The following is a 22,267-nucleotide window of genomic DNA, read 5'->3' as shown; positions in this document are numbered from 1 at the left end:
ACACACAGTTCAATGTGTGTAGTGGCATGCACAATTTAATGTTTATATACCAGCTTTCTGAGAAAGAAAAGAAAAAATTAAAATCTCCATAAATCCCTGATTTTTAATGTTTACCAATGTGTGTGTTGTAAATACTTCTATCATTGCCAATTTTAAATAATCAAATAGAGATTGATTGAACACAGCACATAACTCAATATATATTAATATATGCATTTATGTATGTGTGTATGTGTGCTTCTAAATACCTATGTATTTACATCTACTCACATATATAGTCAGTGTATATATTCTATGTATTATATATTTTGCACCTATGTTCAATATTTGTGTGTTTTATATATACTACAGAGCATAAAAGAAGAAAGGTCTTTCTAAAGTTGGAAATATAGTGACAGATTTTGAGTAAAGGTTAAGCATGACAATAAGATGCAAAACCTCAAGGAACTAACAACCTTTAAGAAAACTTAGAAAACAGACAATAATAAAAAGTTAATAATTGCCATACTTCTGTAATATTTATCACCATATATACATTAACACTGAAAATACTTACTGCAATATTCTAGTATTTGCATTTCTAAATACGAAGCAGTACAGAACACAATCTCTAAATACATAGAAGCATTACAAGCACAGTTTGATCTCTTGCTCAAATGTCTCACAGATTTCTTATTCTGTATAAATTCACTGTTAAACTTCCTATAATTTTGGTCTGGATTATTGTAGTATATTTAACATATAATGACAACAAAATGAGACACTGATAAAAACAGCTCTTTTGCATTTACCTTCCAGAAAAATACATGCAGAATTTACAAAACCCAGCAACAAGTGTTAACCAATAGGGATTTACTGCATGCAATTAAGTCAGCACTGCCATTACTACACACAAGTGCTTTGAAAAATGGAGTGAACCTTTCTTCTTTCTTTTTTAAGAGGAAGAAATTGATAAATCTTTGGGAGGAACATTGTAATCTTGATTTCCAAAGAATGACTATAATTGCATTGTACAAAACCTGAGTAGATATTGATAGAATTAAAATGGCCCATTGAAAAGTTACACGTACCATGAAAAAATCATGTAAACATTTTCTTCTACTCTCCCTATTCAAATAAATTAGGAAAATCTGATTACATCTTTTTTTCCTCTTTCAAATCTAACTACACTTCCCAAAGACCAAAAGCTGAAATCAATCTCCATTTCAATTAGGGAAAAAATGATCTGAAATAAAATAATTTCAATCACAGAGGCACAAGGAGAAAGTCATGTAAACAGGGGAAGTTCTTCAAAGACTACCTTATGGAAGAAATGATCATTGAACATACTCAGAGAATGGCAAAGAAAATGTGTTTTTGCAAGATTATTTTTTGGCATATTTATTTTAAAGCAGTCAAATGGGGCAAGTTATGTGAGAAGTGTACTAAAGTGTATCTCTTACTGTTTTATTTTCTTTAATTTTCTTCTTTAAGGTTTTTACATATTGATAAAAGATTATTTTATTTTATTTTAATTTTTTTATTTTTTAATTTTATTTTTAAACTTTACAGTATTGTACTGGTTTTGCCAAACATCAAAATGAATCCGCCACAGGTATACATGTGTTCCCCATCCTGAGCCCTCCTCCCTCCTCCCTCCCCATACCATCCCTCTGGGTTGTCCCAGTGCACCAGCCCCAAGCATCCAGTACCATGCATCGAAACTGGACTGGCGACTCGTTTCATACATGATATTCTACATGTTTCAATGCCATTCTCCCAATTCTTCTCACCCTCTCCCTCTCCCACAGAGTCCATAAGACTGTTCTATACATCAGTGTCTCTTTTGCTGTCACGTATACAGGGTTAAAGGAGAAAATTTTGAACAAAAGAAGAATAAAGGACACTTGAATCCCTCTGCAAATGTCGTGGAGTTTTTTAAATTTATTTTAACCTGATGTTGTGAGAATGTCCCAATATAAAATTGATTGCATGGAAAGAGGACATGACACATCCTATAGGTAATAATACTTGAAAAATCATTTTGGATTACTAGGACTTGAGCCTTTTTAAGAAATGTCACTCTGCCTCATCTCCGGCCCTCTAGTTCTTTAATATTGTTGGGTTTCTTCCAGGGAAGCTATCTTTTCCTTTTCATTCAAGTGGCAGCAATGAGTTTTGAGATATTAATGTCTGGGAGTAGAGTCCAGGGTGAACCAAATCAGAATAACCTGGACTGGCCATCATTTCCTGAGGCCTCCTTGAAACTGCCTAGATCAACTACTTCAGATTTCAGTGGGATTGGACTTGGGAATCTCTCATTTTAACAAACACTTTAGTGATTTTATGTAATAAATGTTTGAAAACCTTTAGCCCAGGGGAACATTGAAGTTGTTACCTGTCCTGTACTCATTACAAATTTGTGGAAATGTCTCATTAACTTTCTTCCAAAAACCAGCTTTAATACTAGCAAAACCATTTAATTAATACAAAATATGACATAGATGAAGGAAAGTGTTTTCACCCTGTCTTAACTTGGACATAATTAATATTTAATTTTCTTTCCCATTGAAATGCTTAATGAATATTAGTCATTTGCTGGACTGTAGGATAAGAAAATTAGTGAATATCATGTGTCAGAATTCCTAGGTTTTAATATTCACTTGAGCACTAATTAGGTTTTTTACCTTGGAAAATTCACTTAAATTTCCTCTTATTTAAAGATTAATTTTTATTATTAAATCATATGAATATGTTATCCTCTTGAAAAAAGAAAATTCAAATATTATATAAGGAGCTAAATTCCCCTTTGACAATCTCTGTTAATTTCAGTTTCTTCCCAGAATTAGCACTTATTATTTTGGTTTATATCTATCCAGGTAAATATTTTGTTGTTGTTCACTCACTAAGTCATATCTGACTCTTTGTGATCCCATGGACTATAGCAAGCCAGGCTCCTCTGCCACAGACTGTCTCCCAGAGTTTGCTCACATTCATGTCCATTGAGTCAGTGATACTATCTAACCATATCATCCTTTGCTGCCCCCTTATCCTTTGGCCTTCAATCTTTCCCAGCATAAGGGTCTTTTCCGATGAGTCAGCCCTTCACATCAGGTGGTCAAAGTATTAAAGCTTCGGCTTCAGCGCCAGTCCTTCCAATGAATATTCAGGGTTAATTTCCTTTAGGGTTGACTGGTTTGATCTCCTTTCTGTCCAAGGGACACTCAAGAGTATTCCCCCATCACCACAATTTGAAAGCATATGTTCTTAAGCCATCAGCTTTCTTTACGGTCCAACCCTCACATCCGTACATGACTACTGGAAAAACTATAGCTTTGACTATACGGATCTTTGTTGGCAAAGTGATGTCCCTGCTTTTTAATACACTGTGCAGGTTTGTCATAGCTTTTCTTCCAAGGAGCAAGAGTCTTTTAATTTCATGTGACTGTAGTCACAATCCACACTGATTTTGGAGCCCAAGAAAATAAAATTTGTCACTGCTTCCATTGTTTTGCCATGGAAGTGATGGGACGGGATACCATGATCTTAGTTTTCTGAATGTTGGATTTTAAGGCAGCCTTTTTACTCTCCTGTTTCACCCTTATCATGCTGTGATTCATCCCGCCTGACATTTCGTGTGATATAAGTCCATAAGACCACAGAGTCAGACATGACTGAAGTGACTTGGCACACAGCAGTACTCAGCATGTACAGGCTTCCGAAGCGCCACTAGTGGTAAAGAACCTGCCTGCCAATGCGGGACATCAAAGATGTGGGTTCAGTCCCTGGGTTGGGAAGATCTGCTGGAGGAGGGCATGGCAACCCACTCCAGTATTCTTGCCTGGAGAATCCCATGAACAGAGCAGTCTGGCAGGCTATAATCCATAAGCTTGCACAGAGTTGGAGACACTTGAAGTGATGCACATACACACGGACTCCACATATGTTGTATAACCCGGGTGACAATATAGAACTTTGTCACATTCCTTTCCCAACTTGGAAGCAGCCAGTTGTCCCATGTCTTATTCTAACTGTTGTTTCTTTATCTGCACACAGGTTTCATAGGAGACAAGTAAGGTGGACTGGCATTCCCATCTCTTTAAGAATTTTCCAGTTTGTTGTGATCCACACAGTCAAAGGTTTTAGCATAGTTAATGAAGCAGAGTAGATGTTTTCCTGGAGTTCCCTTGTTTTCTCTGTGATCCAAGGGATGTTGACAATTTGGCCTATGATTCCTCTGCCTTTTCTAAATCCAGCTTGTACATACGGAAGTTCTCGGTTTACGTACTGTTGAAGCCTGGCTTGAAGGATTTTGAACATAACTTTGTTAACATTTGAAATGGGCTCAGTTGTACAGTAGTTTGAACATTCTTTGATATTGCCCTTCTTTGAATGGAATGAAAACTGACCATTTCTAGTCCTGTGGCCATTGCTGAGTTTTCTCAATTTGCTGACACTTTAAAGTGTAACACTTTAGTAGCATCATTTTTCAGGATTTTAAATGGCTTGGCTGGAATTCTGTCACCTCCACTAGCTTTGTTCATGAAATACTTGCTTAGCAAAACTTCCTTGACTTCACACTCCAGGTTGTTTGGCTATCATGATTATCTGGGTAATTAGGATCTTTTTTGTATAGTTCTTCTGTGTATTCTTGTCACCTCTTCTTAATCTCTTCTGCTTCTGTTAGGTCCTTACAGTTTTTCTGTCCTTTGTCATGCCCATTCTTACATGAAATGTCTCCTTAATATCTTCAGTTCAGGTCAGTTGCTCAGTCGTGTCCGACTCTTTGCAACCCCATGAATCGCAGCACGCCAGGCCTCCCTGTCCATCACCAACTCCCGGAGTTCACCCAGACTCATGTCCATCAAGTCAGTGATGCCATCCAGCCATCTCATCCTCTGTCATCCCCTTCTCCTCCTGCCCCCAATCCCTCCCAGCATCACAGTCTTTTCCAATGAGTCAGCTCTTTGCATGAGGTGGCCAAAGTACTGGAGTTTCAGCTTCAGCATCATTCGCTCCAAAGAAATCCCAGGGCTGATCTACTTCAGAATGGACTGGTTGGATCTCGTTGCAGTCCAAGGGACTCTCAAGAGTCTTCTCCAACACCACAGTTCAAAAGCATCAATTCTTTGGCGCTCGGCCTTCTTCACAGTCCAACTCTCACATCCATACATGACCACAGGAAAAACCATAGCCTTGACTAGATGGACCTTTGTTGGCAAAGTAATGTCTCTGCTTTTGAATATGCTGTCTAGGTTGGTCATAACTTTCCTTCCAGGAGTAAGTGTCTTTTAATTTCATGGCTGCAATCAACATCTGCAGTGATTTTGGAGCCCTAAAAAATAAAGTCTGACACTGTTTCCACTGTTTCCCCATCTGTTTCCCATGAAGTGATTAGATCGGATGCCATGATCTTCGTTTTCTGAATGTTAAGCTTTAAGCTAACTTTTTCACTCTCCACTTTCACTTTTATCAAGAGGCTTTTTAGTTCCTCTTCACTTTCTGCCATAAGGTTGGTGTCATCTGCATATCTGAGGTTATTGATATTTCTCCCAGCAATCTTGATTCCAGCTTCTGTTTCTTCCAGCCCAGCGTTTCTCATGATGTACTCTGCATATAAGTCAAATAAGCAGGGTGATAATATATAGCCTTGACGTACTCCTTTTCCTCTTTGGAACCAGTCTGTTGTTCCATGTCTAGTTCTAACCGGTTGCTTCCTGACCTGCATACAGATTTCTCAAGAGGCAGGTCAGGTGGTCTGGTATTCCCATCTCTTGCAGAATTTTCCACAGTTTCTTGTGATCCACATAGTCAAAGGCTTTGGCATAGTCAATAAAGCAGAAATAGATGTTTTTCTGGAACCCTCTTGCTTTTTCCATGATCCAGCGGATGTTGGCAATTTGATCTCTGGTTCCTCTGCCTTTTCTAAAACCAGCTTGAACATCTGGAACTTCACGGTTCACGTATTGCTGAAGCCTGGCTTGGAGAATTTTGACATATTAAATTTTCTTAAAGAGAATTATTTGTTTTCCCATTCTTTGTTTTCCTCTACTGCTTTGCATTGTTCATTTAAGAAGGCCTTCTTATCTCTCCTAGCTATTCTCTGGAACTCTGCATTCTGTTGGGGATAACTTACTCTTTCTCCTTTGCCTTTCACGTCTCTTCTTTCCTCAGTTATTTGTAAAGCCTCCATCGACAACCTCTTTACCTTCTTGTATTTCTTTTTCATTGGGATGGTATTGGTCACTGCCTGCTCTACAGTGTTACAAATCTCCATCCATATTTCTTCAGGTACTCTTTCTACCAGATCTAATCCCTTGAATCTGCTCATCCTCTCCACTGTACAATCATAAGGAATTTGCTGTAGGTCATACCTGAATGGCCTAGTTGTTTTTCCCTGTTTTCTCCAATTTAAGCCTGAATTTTGCAGTAAGGTGCTCATGATATAAGCCATAGTCAGGTCCAGGTATACTTTTGCTGACTATAGAGAGCTTTTCCATCTTTAGCAGCAAAGAACATAATCAATCTGATTTCAGTAATGACCATATGGTGATGTCTATTTTTTTAATCTGTTTATGTATTTAAAAAATTTATTTATTTTTTATTGAAGGATAATTCCTTTACAGAATTTTGTTGTTTTCTGTCAAACCTCAATGTGAATCAGCCATAGGTATACATATATCCCCTCCTTTTTCAACCTCCCTCACATCTCCCTCCCCATCCCACCCCTCTAGGTTGATACATGCCCTTGTTTGAGTTTCCTGAGCCATAGAGAAAATTCCCATTGGCTATCTATTTTACATATGATAATGTAAGTTTCCATGTTACTCTTTCCATACATCTCACCCTCTCCTCCCTTCTCCCCATGTCCGTAAGTCTATTCTCTATGTTGGCTTCTCCATTGCTGCCCTGTAAATAAGTTCCTCAGTACCATTCTTCTAGATCCCATATATATGTGTTAGAATATGATATTTATCTTTCTATTTTTGACATACTTCACTCTGTATAATAGGTTCTAGGTTCATGCACCTCATCAGAACTGACTCAAACACGTTCCTTTTTAAGGCTGAGTAATATTCCATTCTGTATATGTACCACAATTTCTTTATCCATTCATCTGTTGATGGACATCTAGATTGCTTCCATGTTCTAGCTATTGTAGATAGCCCTGCAATGAACAATGGGATACATGTATTCTTTTCAATTTTGGTTTCCTCAGAGCATATGCCTAGGAGTGGGATTGCTGGGTCATATGTCGGTTTTATTCCTAGCTTTCTAAGGAATCTCCATGCCATCTTCCATAGTAGCTGTATCAATATATATTCCCACCAACCGTGCAATAGCATTCTCTTTTCTCCACACCCTCTCTAACATTTATTGTTTGTAGACTTTTTGATGATGACCATTCTGACCAGTGTGAGATGATATCTCATTGTAGTTTTGATTTGCATTTCTCTAATAATGAGCAATGTTGAACATCTTTTCTTGTGTTTGCTAGCAATCTGTATGTCTTCTTTGGAGAAATGTCTGTTTAGGTCTTTTCCCCATTTTTTTATTAGGTTATTTGTTTTTCTGGCATTGAGTTGTATGAGCTGCTTGCAGATATTGGAAATTAATCCTTTGTCAGTTGTTTCATTTGCTGTTATTTTCTCCCATGCTGAGGGCTGTCTTTTCACCTTGCTTACAGTTTCCTTTGCTGTGCAAAAGCTTTTAAGTTTAATCAGGTCCCACTTGTTTACTTTTGTTTTTATTTCCATTACTCTAGGAGTAATGTCAGAGGATCTTGCATTGATTTATATCATTGGACATTTTGCCTAAGTTTTCCCCTAAGAGGTTTTCAGTTTCTGGCCTTACATTTAGGTCTTTAACCCATTTTGAGTTTATCTTTGTGTATGGTGTTAGGTTTTCTAATTTCATTCTTTCACATGTAGCTGTCCAGTTTTCACAGCACAATTTATTGAAGAGGCTGTCTTTGTTACATTGTATTTTCTTGTGTCCTTTGTCAAAAATAAGGTACCCACAGTTGCATGGGTTTATTTCTGGGCTTTCCATCTTGTTCCATTTGTCTATATTTCTGTTTTTGTGCCAGCACCATACTGTCTTGATGACTGTAGCTTTGTAGTAGACTCTGAAGTCAGGAAGGTTGATTCCTCCAGCTCCATTCTTCTTTCTCAAGACTGTTTTGGCTACTCGGGGTCTTTTGTGTTTCCATATGAATTGTGAAATATTTTGTTCTAGTTCTGTGAAAAATGCCATTGGTAATTTAAAAGAATCACATTGAATCTGAAGATTGCATTTGGTAGTATAGTCACTTTCACAATATTAATGCTTCCTAATCTGCAACATGGACCATCTCTCCATCTGTTTATGTCATCTTTCATTTCTTTCATCAGTGTCTTATAATTTTCTGTGTACAGTTCTTTTGTCTCCTTCAGTTCAGTTCAGTTCAGTTGCTCAGCCGTGTCCGACTGTTTGCAACCCCATGAATCGCAGCATGCCAGGTCTCCCTGTCCATCACCAACTGCGGGAGTTCACCCAGACTCACGTCCATCGAGTCAGTGATGCCATCCAGCCATCTCATGCTCCGTTGTACCCTTCTCTTCCTGCCCCCTATCTCTCCCAGCATCAGAGTCTTTTCCAGTGAGTCAACTCTTCGCATGAGGTGGCCAAAGTACTGGAGTTTCAGCTTTAGCATCATTCCTTCCAAAGAACACCCAAGGCTGATCTCCTTTAGAATGGACTGGTTCGATCTCCTTGTAGTCCAAGGGACTCTCAAGAGTTTTCTCCAACACCACAGTTCAAAAGCATCAATTCTTTGGCACTCGGCCTTCTTCATAGTCCAATTCTCACATCCATACATGACCACGGGAAAAACCATAGCCTTGACTAGATGGACCTTTGTTGGCAAAGTAATGTCTCTGCTTTTGATTATGCTATCTAGGTTGGTCATAACTTTCCTTCCAATGAGTAAGGGTCTTTTAATTTCATGGCTGCACTCATCATCTGCAGTGATTTTGGAGCCCCCCAAAATAAAGTCTGATACTGTTTCCACTGTTTCCCCACTATTTCCCATGAAGTGATGGGACCAGATGCCATGATCTTCGTTTTCTGAATGTTGAGTTTTAAGCCAACTTGTTCACTCTCCTCTTTCACCTTCATCAAGAGGCTTTTTAGTTCCTCTTCACTTTCTGCCATAAGGGTGGTGTCATCTGCATATCTGAGGTTATTGATATTTCTCCCAGCAATCTTGATTCCAGCTTGTGCTTCTTCCAGCTGAGCATTTCTCATGATGTACTCTGCATATAAGTTAAATAAGCAGGATGACAATATCCAGCCTTGACGTACTCCTTTTCCTCTTTGGAACCAGTCTGTTGTTCCATGTCCAGTTCTAACCATTGCTTCCTGACCTGCATACAGATTTCTCAAGAGACAGGTCAGGTGGTCTGGTATTCCCATCTCTTGCAGAATTTTCCACAGTTTATTGTGATCCATACAGTCAAAGGCTTTGGCATAGTCAATAAAGCAGAAGTAGATGTTTTTCTGGAACTCTCTTGCCTTTTTGATGATCCAGAGAATGTTGGCAATTTGGTCTCCGGTTCCTCTGCCTTTTCTAAAACCAGCTTGAACAACTGGAAGTTCACGGTTCATGTATTGCTGAAGCCTGGCTTGAAGAATTTTGAGCATTACTTTACTAGCGCGTGAGATGAGTGCAATTGTGCAGTAGTTTGCGCATTCTTTGGCATTGCCTTTCTTTGGGATTGAAATGAAAACTGACCTTTTCCAGTCCTGTGCCCACTGCTGAGTTTTCCAAATTTGCTGGCATAGTGAGTGCAGCACTTTCACGAGTGCAGCGCTTTCACAGCATCATCTTTCAGGATTTGAAAGAGCTCAACTGGAATTCCATCACCTCCACTAGCTTTGTTTGTATTGATGCTTTCTAAGGCCCACTTGACTTCACATTCCAGGATGTCTGGCTCTAGGTCAGTGATCACACCATCATGATTATCTGGGTCGTGAAGATCTTTTTTGTACAGTTCTTCTGTGTATTCTTGCCACCTCTTCTTAATATCTTCTGCTTCTGTTAGTTCCATACCTTTTCTGTCCTTTATCAAGCCCGTCTTAGCATGAAATGTTCCCTTGGTATCTCTAATTTTCTTGAAGAGATCTCTAGTCTTTCCCATTCTGTTGTTTTCCTCTATCTCTTTGCATTGATTGCTGAGGAAGCCTTTCTTATCTCTTCTTGCTATTCTTTGGAACTCTGCATTCAGATGCTTATATCTTTCCTTTTCTCCTTTGCTTTTCGCTTCTCTTCTTTTCACAGATATTTGTAAGGCCTCTCCAGACAGCCATTTTGCTTTTTTGCATTTCTTTTCCATGGGGATGGTCTTGATCCCTGTCTCCTGTACAATGCCATGAACCTCCATCCATAGTTCATCAGGCACTCTATCTATCAGATCTATCCCCTTAGATCTATTTCTCATTTCCACTGTATAATCATAAGGGATTTGATTTAGGTCATACCTGAATGGTCTAGTGGTTTTTCCTACTTTCTTCAATTTAAGTATGAATATGGCAATAAGGAGTTCATGATCTGAGCCACAGTCAGCTCCTGGTCTTGTTTTTGTTGACTGTATGGAGGTTCTCCATCTTTGGCTGCAAAGAATATAATCAGTCTGATTTCGGTGTTGACCATCTGGTGATGTCCATGTGTAGAGTCTTCTTTTGTGTTGTTGGAAGAGGGTGTTTGTTATGACCAGTGCATTTTCTTGGCAAAGGTCTATTAGTCTTTGCCCTGCTTCATTCCGTATTCCAAGGCCAAATTTGCCTGTTACTCCAGGTGTTTCTTGACTTCCTACTTAGGTAAGTTTATTCCTAGATATTTAATTATTTTTGTTGCAGTGGTGAATGGGATTGACTCCTTAATTTCTCTTTCCAATTTTTCATTGTTAATATATAGAAATGCAAGTGATTTCTGTGTATTGATTTAGTATCCTGAAACTTTGCTAAATTCACTGATTAGCACTAGTAATTTTCTGATACTATCTTTAGAGTTTTCTAGGTACAGTGTGATGTCATCTGCAAACAGTGAGAGCTTTGCTTCTTCTTTTCTGATCTGGATTCCTTTTTTTTTCCTTTTTCTTCTCTGATTGCTCCAGCTAGGACTTCCAGAACTATGTGAATAATAGTGGTGAAAATGGACACCTTGTCTTGTTCCTTGTTCCTTGTTCTCTTAGGGAGAATGCTTTCAGTTTTCATGATTGAGCGTAATGTTTGCTCTAGGCTTATCATATATGGCCTTTACTATGTTGAGGTAGGTTACTTCTATGCCCATTTTTTGAAGAGTTTTAATCATAAATGGGTAGTGAATTTTCTCAAAGGCTTTTTCTGTGTCTATAGAGATTATCATATGGTTTTTATCTTTCAATTTGTTAATATGGTGTATCACACTGATTGATTTGTGTATATTGAAGAATCCTTGCATTCCTGGAATAAATGCAGTTTGATCATGATGTATGAGCTTTCTGATGTGTTGGTGAGTTCTGTTTGTTAAAATTTGTTGAGGATTTTTTGCATCTATGTTCCTCAGTGATATTGGCCTGTTGTTTTCTTTTTTTTTCGTGTTGTTTTTGTTTGGTTTTGATATCAGGGTGATGGTGGCAAAGGAGAATGAGTTTGGAAGTGTTCCTTCCTCTGCAATTTTTTGAAAGAATTTTATAAGGATAGGCATTAGCTCTTCTCTAAATGTTTGATAGAATTCTCCTGTGAAGCCATCTGGTCCTGGGAGATTTTTTTATCACAGCTTCAGTTTCAGTGCTTGCAATTGGGTGGTTCATAATTTCTATTTTTTCCTGGTTCAGTCTTGGAAAATTGAACTTGTCATGCGAGTGTATGTTCCTCGGTTCTTTGTCTCATCACAACAAAGATTTGGAGCAATGGACATTAAAGCCCTTGGCGCATCACAGCTCTCGGGTCTTGGACAAACTGTGTTACAGCTCTTAGGCAAATCAGTGTTACAGCTCCATTTTATTTATAACATAGCAGGAGAATCCAAGACTCGAAGAGAAGAGAGTGGAGGAGTGCGTGGGGAGGAAGAAAGAGAGAGAGAGAAAGAGAGAGAGAGAGCGCATGCGGGAGAGAGAGTCTGAGAGAAAGCGCTTTTCTAAGAATCTGTCCATTTCTTCCAGGTTATCCATTTTATGGCCGTATAGTTGTTCATAATAGTCTCTTATAATCCTTTGTATTTCTGCATTGTTTTCTGTGACCTCTCCTTTTTCATTTATAATTCTGTTGATTTGATCCTTCTCTCTTTTGTTCTTGATGAGTCTAGTTAAAAGTTTGTTGGTTTTGTTTATCTTTTCAAAGAACCAGTTTTTAGTTTTATTCATCTTTACTATTGTTTCTTTCATTTCTTTTTCATTTATCTCTGCTCAAATTTTTATGATTTCTTTCTTTCTACTAATTTTGGAGTTTTTGTTCTTCTTTTTCCAGTTGTTTTAAGTGTAAAGTTAGGTTGTATATCTGATGTTTTTCTTATTTCTTGAGGTAGGATTGTATTGCTATAAACTTCCCTCTTAGAACTGCTTTTGCTGCAGTCCATAGGTTTTGAGTTCTCGTGTTTTCATTGTCATTTGTTTCTAGAAATTTTTTGATTTCCTTTTGATTTCTTCAGTAACCTGTTGATTATTTAGAAACGTGTTGTTTAATCTCCATGTATTTGTGTTTCTTACAGGTTTTTTTTGTAATTTATATCTAGTCTCATAGCATTGTGGCCAGAGAAGATGCTTGATATGATTTCAATTTTCTTTAATTTACTGAGCTTTGATTTGTGACCCAAGATGTTTTCTATCCTGAAGAATGTTTCATGTGCATTTAAGAAGAAGGTGTATTCTTCTGTATTTGGGTAGAATGTCCTGAAGATATCAATGAGATCTATCTCATCTAATGTATCATTTAAAACTTGTGTTTTCTTACAATGTTCTGTTTTGATGACCTGTCCATTGGTGTGAGTGTGGTGTTAAAGTCTCCTACTATTATTGTGCTACTGTCAATTTCTCCTTTCATGTGTTAGTTCTGGTCTTACATATTGAGATGTTCCTATGTTGGGTGCATAGATATTTACAATTGTTATGTCTTCCTCTTGGATCAATCCCTTGATCGTTATGTAGTGCCCTTCCTTGTCTCTTGTAATATTCTTTATTTTAAGGTCTATATTGTCTGATATGAGGATTGCTACTCCAGCTTTCATTTGCTTCCCATTTGCATGGAATATATTTTTCCATCCTCTTACTTTCAGTCTATATGTGTCTTTAGGTCTGAAGTGGATTTCTTGTAGATAGCATATATATGGGTCTTATTTTTGTATTCATTCAGCCAATCTGTGTCTTTTAATTGGAGCATTTAATTCATTCACATTTAAAGTAATTATTGATGTATATGTTACTATTGCCATTTCTTTAATTGTTTGGGGTTGATTTTGTAGATCTTTTTTGTTCTCCTGTATTTCTTGACTATATAAGTTATTTAACATTTGTTATAAGGCTGGTTTGGTGGTACTGAATTCTCTTAACTTTTGCTTGTCTGAAAAGCTTTTTATTTCTCCATCAATTTTGAATGAGATCCTTGCTGTGTACAGTAATCTTGGTTGTAGATTTTCCCCTTTCAGTACTTTAAATATATCCTGTCATTCCCTTCTGACCTGCAGAGTTTCTGCTGAAAGATCAGCTGTTAAGTGTACAGGGTTTCCCTTGTATGTTACTTGTTGCTTCTCCCTTGCTGCTTTTAATATTCTTTCTTTGTATTTAGTCTCTGTTTGATTACTGCGTGTCTTGGTGTGTTTCTCCTTGGGTTTATCTTGTAAGGGACTCTTTATGCTTCTTGTACTTGATTAACTACTTCTTTTTTCATGCTGGGGAAATTTTCAACTATAATCTCTTCAAAAATTTTCTCATATCCTTTCTTTTTCCCTTTTTATTCTGGGACCCCTATAATTCAAATATTGGTGCATTTGATAGTATCCAGAGGTCTCTGAGACTATCGCCAGTTCTTTTCATTCTTTTTACTTTATTCTACTCTTCAGAAGTTATTTCCACCATTTTATCTTCCAGCTCACTGATTCATTCTTCTGTTTCATATATTCTGTTATTGATTCCTTCCAGAGTATTTTTTGGAGAAGGCAATGGCACCCCCACTCCAGTACTTTTGCCTAGAAAATCCCATGGATGGAGGATCCTGGTAGGCTGCAGTCCATGGGGTTTCGAAGAGTCGGACACAACTGAGCAACTTCACTTTCACTTTTCACTTTTATGCATTGGAGAAGGAAATGGCAACCCACTCCAGTGTTCTTGCCTGGGGAATCCCAGGGACGGGGAAGCCTGGTGGGCTGCCGTCTATGGGGTTGCACAGAGTCGGATACAACTGAAGCGATTTAGCAGCAGCAGCAGCAGCAGAGTATTTTTAATTTCAGTAATTATGTTTTTTGTCTCTGTATGTTTATTATTTAATCAATTAAATAACACAGGTTTGTTCATTGATTCTTGCAATTTCTCCAATTTGTTTTCAAGGTTTTTGATCATCTTTACTATCATTATTCTGAATTCTTTTTCAGGTAGCTTGCCTATTTCCTCTTCATTTATTTGTACTTCTGTATTTCTAGTTTGTTCCTTCCTTTGTGTAGTATTGTTCTGCCTTTTTATTATTATTCATTACTGTTATTTAACTTATTGTTTTTGAAGACTCCTTTTCCCAGTCTTCAAGGTTCAATTCTTTCTTCCTTTTGGTTTCTGCCTTCCTAAGGTTGGTCCAGTGGTTTGTGGAAGCTTCATATAGGGTGAGATTTTTGCTCAGTTTTTGTTTGTTTTTCCTCTGATGTGCAAGGCTGAGTGCGCTGGTAATCCTGTGTGCTGATGATTGGGTCTGTATTTTTGTTTTGTTAATTGTTTAAATAAAGCATCCTGCATAAGGTGCTACTGGTGTTTGGGTGATGTCAGGACTTGTATTCCAGTGGTTTCCTTTGTATGAGTTCTCACTCTTTGATACTCCCTAGGGTTAGTTCTCTGGTATTCTAGGTCTTGAAGTCAGTGCTCCCACTCCAAAGGCCAGAGCTTGATCTCTGGTCAGGAACAAAGATTCCACAAGTGTTTTTTTATGGCATTAAGTGAGATTAAGAGAAATATCCAAAAATAAGAAACCAAAGACGAACCCCAGACAAATGGCAGTTACAAAATTAGGCAAATAATAATTAAAATAATGGAATATACACATGTACATATACACCCATGAACAATGTCAAAACAGTCCAACAAAAATAAAGTATAATAGATTGACCTGGAGAACAAAGGAAATCAAAAATTATATTTAGCAGTTAAGAGCAAAACTAACTAAAGCACAAAGTGGAAAACAAACCTAAAGCAAGGTGGCAAGTGGGGAATAAAGCAATGAAAATAAAAAGAACAAATTAGTTGAGAGGAAAAGAAATAAAGAAAAGAAAGAAAGACTATAAAGGCAAAGTTAAATAGAGGTAGATGAAGAAGATTTAAATACATAAAAGATTAATTGCAAGGGGAAAAGAACAGTAGGAAAGCAACAAACGAATAAATATAGAAAAAATATAATAGGTTTTTAAAAATTTTAAAGTTAAAATTATAAAAAAGAGAAAGGAAAAAGACAAAAACAGAAGAAGAAGGAAAAAAGGAAAACTCCACAGAACTGCAAAAGTCCAATGTAAAGGCAGAGGTTTATAACAACAATAAATAGTGTACTGAATATACAAATACACCCACAAACAAAATCAAAACAGTCCAACAAAAATAAAGGACAAAATTGACCCAGTGAACAAAGGGAAAACCAAAAATTATGTCTAACTAACCACAAACTGGAAAACAGAACAGAATTCCCCAAGGTGCCAATTAGGGAATAAAGCAATGAAAATAAAATTAACAAATGTGTTGAGAGGAAAGGAAAGAAACAATACATATGCAAATTTAAATTGAGGTAGATAAAGAATATTTATATACATTAAAAATTAACTGCAAGGGGAAAAGAACAGTAGGGAAAGCAAGCAAAAGAATAAATGTATAAAAATAATAATATGTTTAAAAAATTTTTTAAAAAGAGAGAGGAAAAAAAATGAAAACTCTCCAAAACTGCAAAAGCCCAACATAGAGGCAGGGGTTTATAACAACAATAAAAAATGTGACTGAGAAAAAAAAGAAAAGAAAAAATCTCAAAAGCTTAATTAGATTTCATAGTGCCAATAAAATCAACAACTACTACAGAGGGGAGAAAAAGGAAAAAATAAAAAGAAAAGAAAATGAATCCCATAGAATCTACATAGCAAGTCAAAACATAAGAATAATAAATGTTTTTCTTGAGTCACTGGTGTCACTGTCCTTTCTCTCACTGGGAGTCACAGTTCATCTCACCTCCCTAGGATGCCCTCCAACTCTGTGATGATCTCTGGAGATGTTGTGGCGACAGCTCAGATTCTAATCTTGTCCTACTCTTCTGTGTTCTTGCCTCCAATGTCCACAGTTATCAGAACTAGTCTCTTTTCTTTTGTGGGAGCTCTCAATGACCTTGTATATATTCCATAGGCACAGAGTCTGCCTAGCTGACCCTGTTGATTTAATCTGTAGCTTCCCACTGTACAGCCAGTGGGAAGGTTTTGGGTTTTCTTCCTTAATCACACTACCCCTGGGTTTCAATTGTAGTTTTATTTCCACCTCTGCATGTGGGTCATCCACTGGGGTTTACTCTTAAGGCTGCCTTGGATGACTTGGGTTTGCCTCTGTGAGGGCCAAGTTTGGAGGTGGTGCAGCTGCTTGGGTTGCATGGGTTCTGGCAGCACCAGGTACTCAGGGAAATTGGCAGCTAGGGCAGCAGGAAATATAGTGCTCTAAAAGTATATGGCAACCAGTATTGGCCAATACGCTCCAGTATTCTTGACTGGAGAAACCCCTCCTTAACAGAGAAGCCTGACAGCCCAGTCTACAGGATTGTAAAGACTCATACACTATGGAAGAAACTCTGCATGCCTAGATGCAAGACTTTTTTCGCTTGTGGCAGCTCTTCCTCAGTGAGAGTTGAGCATGAAGGTGGTGCAGCTGCTTGGCTTGCAGGGACCCTGGTCGGTGCCAAGTGTGCAGGGACACTGACAGCCTCCATCGCAGTCTCCTATCAAAGTCTTTGTAGAACCTCTTGTAGCTGGCCACCAGAAGGCCTTTTTGGCCAGTCTTTCTCTGCCCATTGAGGCACTTAGAGGGCTCCCTTGCCTGGGATCCTTCTCTGTTGTTCGGTAGGTCAGGCACATAGAGGGGCCCCCCTGGATGGGGTCCTACTCTGTAGATCCACGCATCAGGCACTTAAAGGGGCACCCGTGTGGGGTCCTACTTTGTATTTCAGTGCATCAGGTGTTTGATGGGCCAGCCTCTCTATTGTTCAGTTGTCAATGCTGGCATGTGGAGAGAGAGAGGCTATGGTGATTGCTCCACTCCCTACCTGTGACTCTGCAGTATCACCTGGCTGCCTCTCTTTCCTGCATTGGCATTTCCCACCACAATTGCCTCCCTCACAGCAGCCTTATCTCTTGAATTGTTCTACAGTCCTACGAACACTCTTGTTTTTCCCCCTAGTTCCTTCATCCTAGAGAGTTTTGCATGGTTCCATATATTCTTTTCTGAAAGATGATGCTGTGAAAGGGATACACTCAATATGCCAGCAAATTTGGAAAACTCAGCAGTGGCCACAGGCCTGGAAAAGGTCAGTTTTCATTCCAACCCCAAATAAAGAGAGATGTACTCCACATCCACCTACTCCTCTGCCACCTTGTTCTCCCACCTGGTGATGCCCATGTTTAAAGTCATCTCTTGGGTTCTTGGAAAGGGTGTTTGCTATGACCAGAATGTTCTCTTGATAAAGCTCTGTTAACTTTTGCCCTGCTTCATTCTGTACTCTAAGGCGAAATTTGCCTGTTACTCCAGATGTTTCTTGACTTCCTACTTTTGCATTCCAGTCCCATATAATGAAAAGGACATTTTTTTGGATGTTAGTTCTAGAAGGTCTTGTAGGTCTTCATAGAAATGTTTAAATTCAGCTTCTTCAGCCTTACTGGTCAGGGTATAGACTTGGATTGCTGTGACATTGAATGGTTTGCCTTGGAAATGAACCAAGATCATTCTGTCAATTTTGAGATTGCATCCAAGTATTGCATTTCAGATTCTTTTGTTGACTATGATGGATACTCCATTTCTTCTAAGGGATTCCTGCCCACAGTAGTAGATATAATGGTCATCTGAGTTAAATTCATCCATTCTAGTCCATCTTATTCCACTGATTCCTAGAATGTCAATGTTCACTCTTGTCATCTCCTGTTTAACCACTCCCAATTTGCCTTGATTCATGGACCTAAACACAGAATGGAAAAGACTAGAGATCTCTTCAAGAAAATTAGAGATACCAAGGGAACATTTCATGCAAAGATGGGCTCCATAAAGGACAGAAATGGTATGGACCTAACAGAAGCAGAAGATATTAAGAAGAGGTGGCAAGAATACACAGAGGAATTGTACAAAAAAGATCTTCATGACCCAGATAATCACAATGGTGTGATCGCTCACCTAAAGCCAGACATCCTGGAATGTGAAGTCAAGTGGGCCTTAGAAAGCATCACTAGGAACAAAGCTAGTGGAGGTGATGGAATTCCAGTTGAGCTATTTCAAATTCTGAAAGATGATGCTGTGAAAGTGCTGCACTCAATATGCCAGCAAATTTGGAAAACTCAGCAGTGGCCACAGGCCTGGAAAAGGTCAGTTTTCATTCCAACCCCAAAGAAAGGCAATGCCAAAGAATGCTCAAACTCCTGCACAATTGTACTCATCTCACATGCTAGTAAAGTAATGCTCAAAATTCTCCAAGCCAGGCTTCAGCGATACATGAACCATGAACTTCCAGATGTTCAAGCTGGTTTTAGAAAAGGCAGAGGAACCAGAGATCAAATTGCCAACATCCGCTGGATCATGGAAAAAGCAAGAGAGTTCCAGAAAAACATTTATTTCTGCTTTATTGACTATGCCAAAGCCTTTGACTATGTGGAACACAATAAAATGTGGAAAATTCTGCAAGAGATGAGAATACCAGACCACCTGACCTGCCTCTTGAGAAACCTATATGCAGGTCAGGAAACAACAGTTAGAACTAGACATGGGACAGCAGACTGGTTCCAAAGAGGAAAAGGAGTATGTCAAGACTGCATACTGTCACCCTGCTCATTTAACTTATACTCAGAGTACTTCATGAGAAATGCTGGGCTGGAAGAAGCACAAGCTAGAATCAAGATTGCTGAGAGAAATATCAATAACCTGAGATGTATAGCTGACACCATCCTTATGGCAGAAAGTGAGGAGGAACTAAAAAGCCACTTGATGAAAGTGAAAGAGGAGAGTGAAAAGGTTGGCTTAAAGCTCAACATTCAGAAAACGAAGATCATGGCATTTGGTCCTATTACTTCATGGCAAATAGCTGGGGAAACAGTGGGAACAGTGTCAGACTAGTTTTTAGGGCTCCAAAATCACTGCAGATGGTGACTGCAGCCATAAAATTAAAAGACACTTACTCCTTGGAAGGAAAGTTATGACCAACCTAGATAGCATATTCAAAAGCAGAGACATTACTTTGCCAACAAAGGTCCATCTAGTCAAGGCTATTGTTTTTCCAGTGGTCATGTATGGATGTGAGAGTTGGACTATAAAGAAAGCTGAGCACCGAAGAATTGATGCTTTTGAACTGTGGTATTGGAGAAGACTCTTGAGAGTCCCTTGGACTGCAAGGCGATCCAACCAGTCCATCCTAAAGGAGATCAGTCCTGGGTGTTCATTGGAAGGACTGATGCTGAAGCTGAAACTCCAATACTTTTGCCACCTCATGAGAAGAGTTGACTCATTGGAAAAGTCTCTAACGTTGGGAGGGATTGGGGGCAGGAGAAGAAGGGGACGACAGAGAATGAGATGGCTGGATGGCATCACCAACTCGATGGACATGAGTTTGAATGAACTCCAGGAGTTGGTGATGGACAGGGATGCCTGGCATGCTGTGATTCATGGGGTTGCAAAGAGTCAGACACGACTGAGCGACTGAACTGAACTGAACTGAACTTACGGACCTAACATTCCAGGTTCCTATGCAATATTGCTCTTTACAGCATCAGACTTGCTTCTATCATCAGTCCCATCCACAAGTGGGTGTTGTTTTTGCTTTGGCTCCATCCTTCATTCTTTCTGGAGTTATTTCTCCACTGATCTTCAGTAGCATATTGAGCACTTACCAACCTGGGGAGTTCATCTTTCAGTGTCCTTTTTGTATTTTCATACTTTTCATGGTTATTACAGTAACCATTATATAATTATATTACAGTGCAGTTGGTTATTACAGTTAATCAAAAGAATATCTCAAGGTTGTAAAGGTCTTACTAGCACCACTTCCACAATTTACATTTTAAAATGGCAGGATTAGAGCTAACAATAGAAAGATCTTACCAGACCCACTCCCATAATACACATTTTAAGATAACAAGATTAGTCAGAAGGTTCTCAAGAAGGAGATACATGTCCTCAAGCAGGATACACTGTTGTCATATAATCCTTAGTACAGAATTTAAACTGAGTTGCTTTGTTGTGTATTCATTAGCTCTGAGCTCAAAAGGAAAAAAAAAAAAAAAGTTTTGTGTGACTAAGACTAAGGAAAAAGTAGGGGAAAAAAAAGAAAGTTTGTCCTTTTCTCCTTGAGAACTCCAGACCCCTGTCTCCTCCTTGAGAAACCCAGACTCCTCTCTCCTCAGCCTCTGGGAATCCCGGATTGTTATCAACCAACCTAGAAATTGACTCTCTCATTCCCCCTTTTTCTTTTAGGAGAATTATGTTGCCAAGGGGCATCGTTTTCATTCCATAACTACTTCCTGCTGTTGAGGGGTGTTGTCCCTAAATTATTGAGGCGTCATACTCTCCTAACCCTCATATTGACTGTCTCACCATACTCTCCTAACCCTCATATTGAGGGTCTCTGATTCAGGGGCCCCAAGTAATAGTTGGAGAAGTTTATGGTGAAGGAAGAAACAGAACAGGCTCTATCTTGAAAGCAGAACTCCATCTTGGGCTGGACTGTGGACTTTGAGCCATATTCCCCATATCTATGGAAATGACATACCAACTGGAAAACCAGGCCTCTAGAAGGAAAAGCCCCAGGGTTTGCTGTCGCCTAAGAGAATACCCTAATTATCTGTGTAGCAGAATAGAATCATACATTCTATTATGCTTATTGGGGTATGACCACAGGCCTATTGATAATTGTCCATGTTAACTACCTAGGCTTAAGGCATATGAATCATGGGTTAACTGACTGTATCTTTCTTTTTCCTTTGTTCAGACTAGTTTTAGGGAACCTTATACACTTAGGGTATATAAGGTTTTCACAAAAATTGGTCAGGTCCTTGGCTAAGAGGAGACTCTGCCTTGGGCCGGCTGGTGTAATAAACTGTACTCCACTATCTACATTGTCCTTCTGAGTGAGTTTGTTTCCCGAATGCGTGGCTACAACAGTGGCACTCTCTGTTCCCCTTCTTTTTTTTTTTTTTTTATTTTATTTTTAAACTTTACAATATTGTATTAGTTTTGCCAAATATCGAAATGAATCTGCCACAGGTACACCTGTGTTCCCAATCCTGAACCCTCCTCCCTCCTCCCTCCCCATCCCTCTGGGTCGTCCCAGTGCACCAGCACCAAGCATCCAGTATTGTGCATCGAACCTGGACTGGCAACTCGTTTCATACATGATATTATACATGTTTCAGTGCCATTCTCCCAACTCTCCCCACCCTCTCCCTCTCCCACAGAGTCCATAAGACTGTTCTATACATCAGTGTCTCTTTTGTTGTCTCGTACACAGGGTTATTGTTACCATCTTTCTAAATTCCATATATATGTGTTACTATACTGTATTGGTGTTTTTCTTTCTGGCTTACTTCATTCTGTATAATAGGTTCCAGTTTCATCCACCTCATTAGAACTGATTCAAATGTATTCTTTTTAATGGCTGAGTAATACTCCATTGTGTATATGTACCACAGCTTTCTTATCCATTCATCTGCTGATGGGCATCTAGGTTGCTTCCATGCCCTGGATATTATAAACAGTGCTGCGCACACTGAGGAAACCAGAAGGGAAAGAGACACGTGTACCCCAATGTTCTGTTCCCCTTTTGATGTCTACATCAGAAGCTTTCTCTGTCCGTTTTTATACTT

This window comes from Bos javanicus, chromosome 6, assembly GCF_032452875.1.
Source record: "Bos javanicus breed banteng chromosome 6, ARS-OSU_banteng_1.0, whole genome shotgun sequence".
NCBI lineage: Eukaryota > Metazoa > Chordata > Mammalia > Artiodactyla > Bovidae > Bos > Bos javanicus.
Note: the sequence above shows the minus strand (reverse complement) of the source record.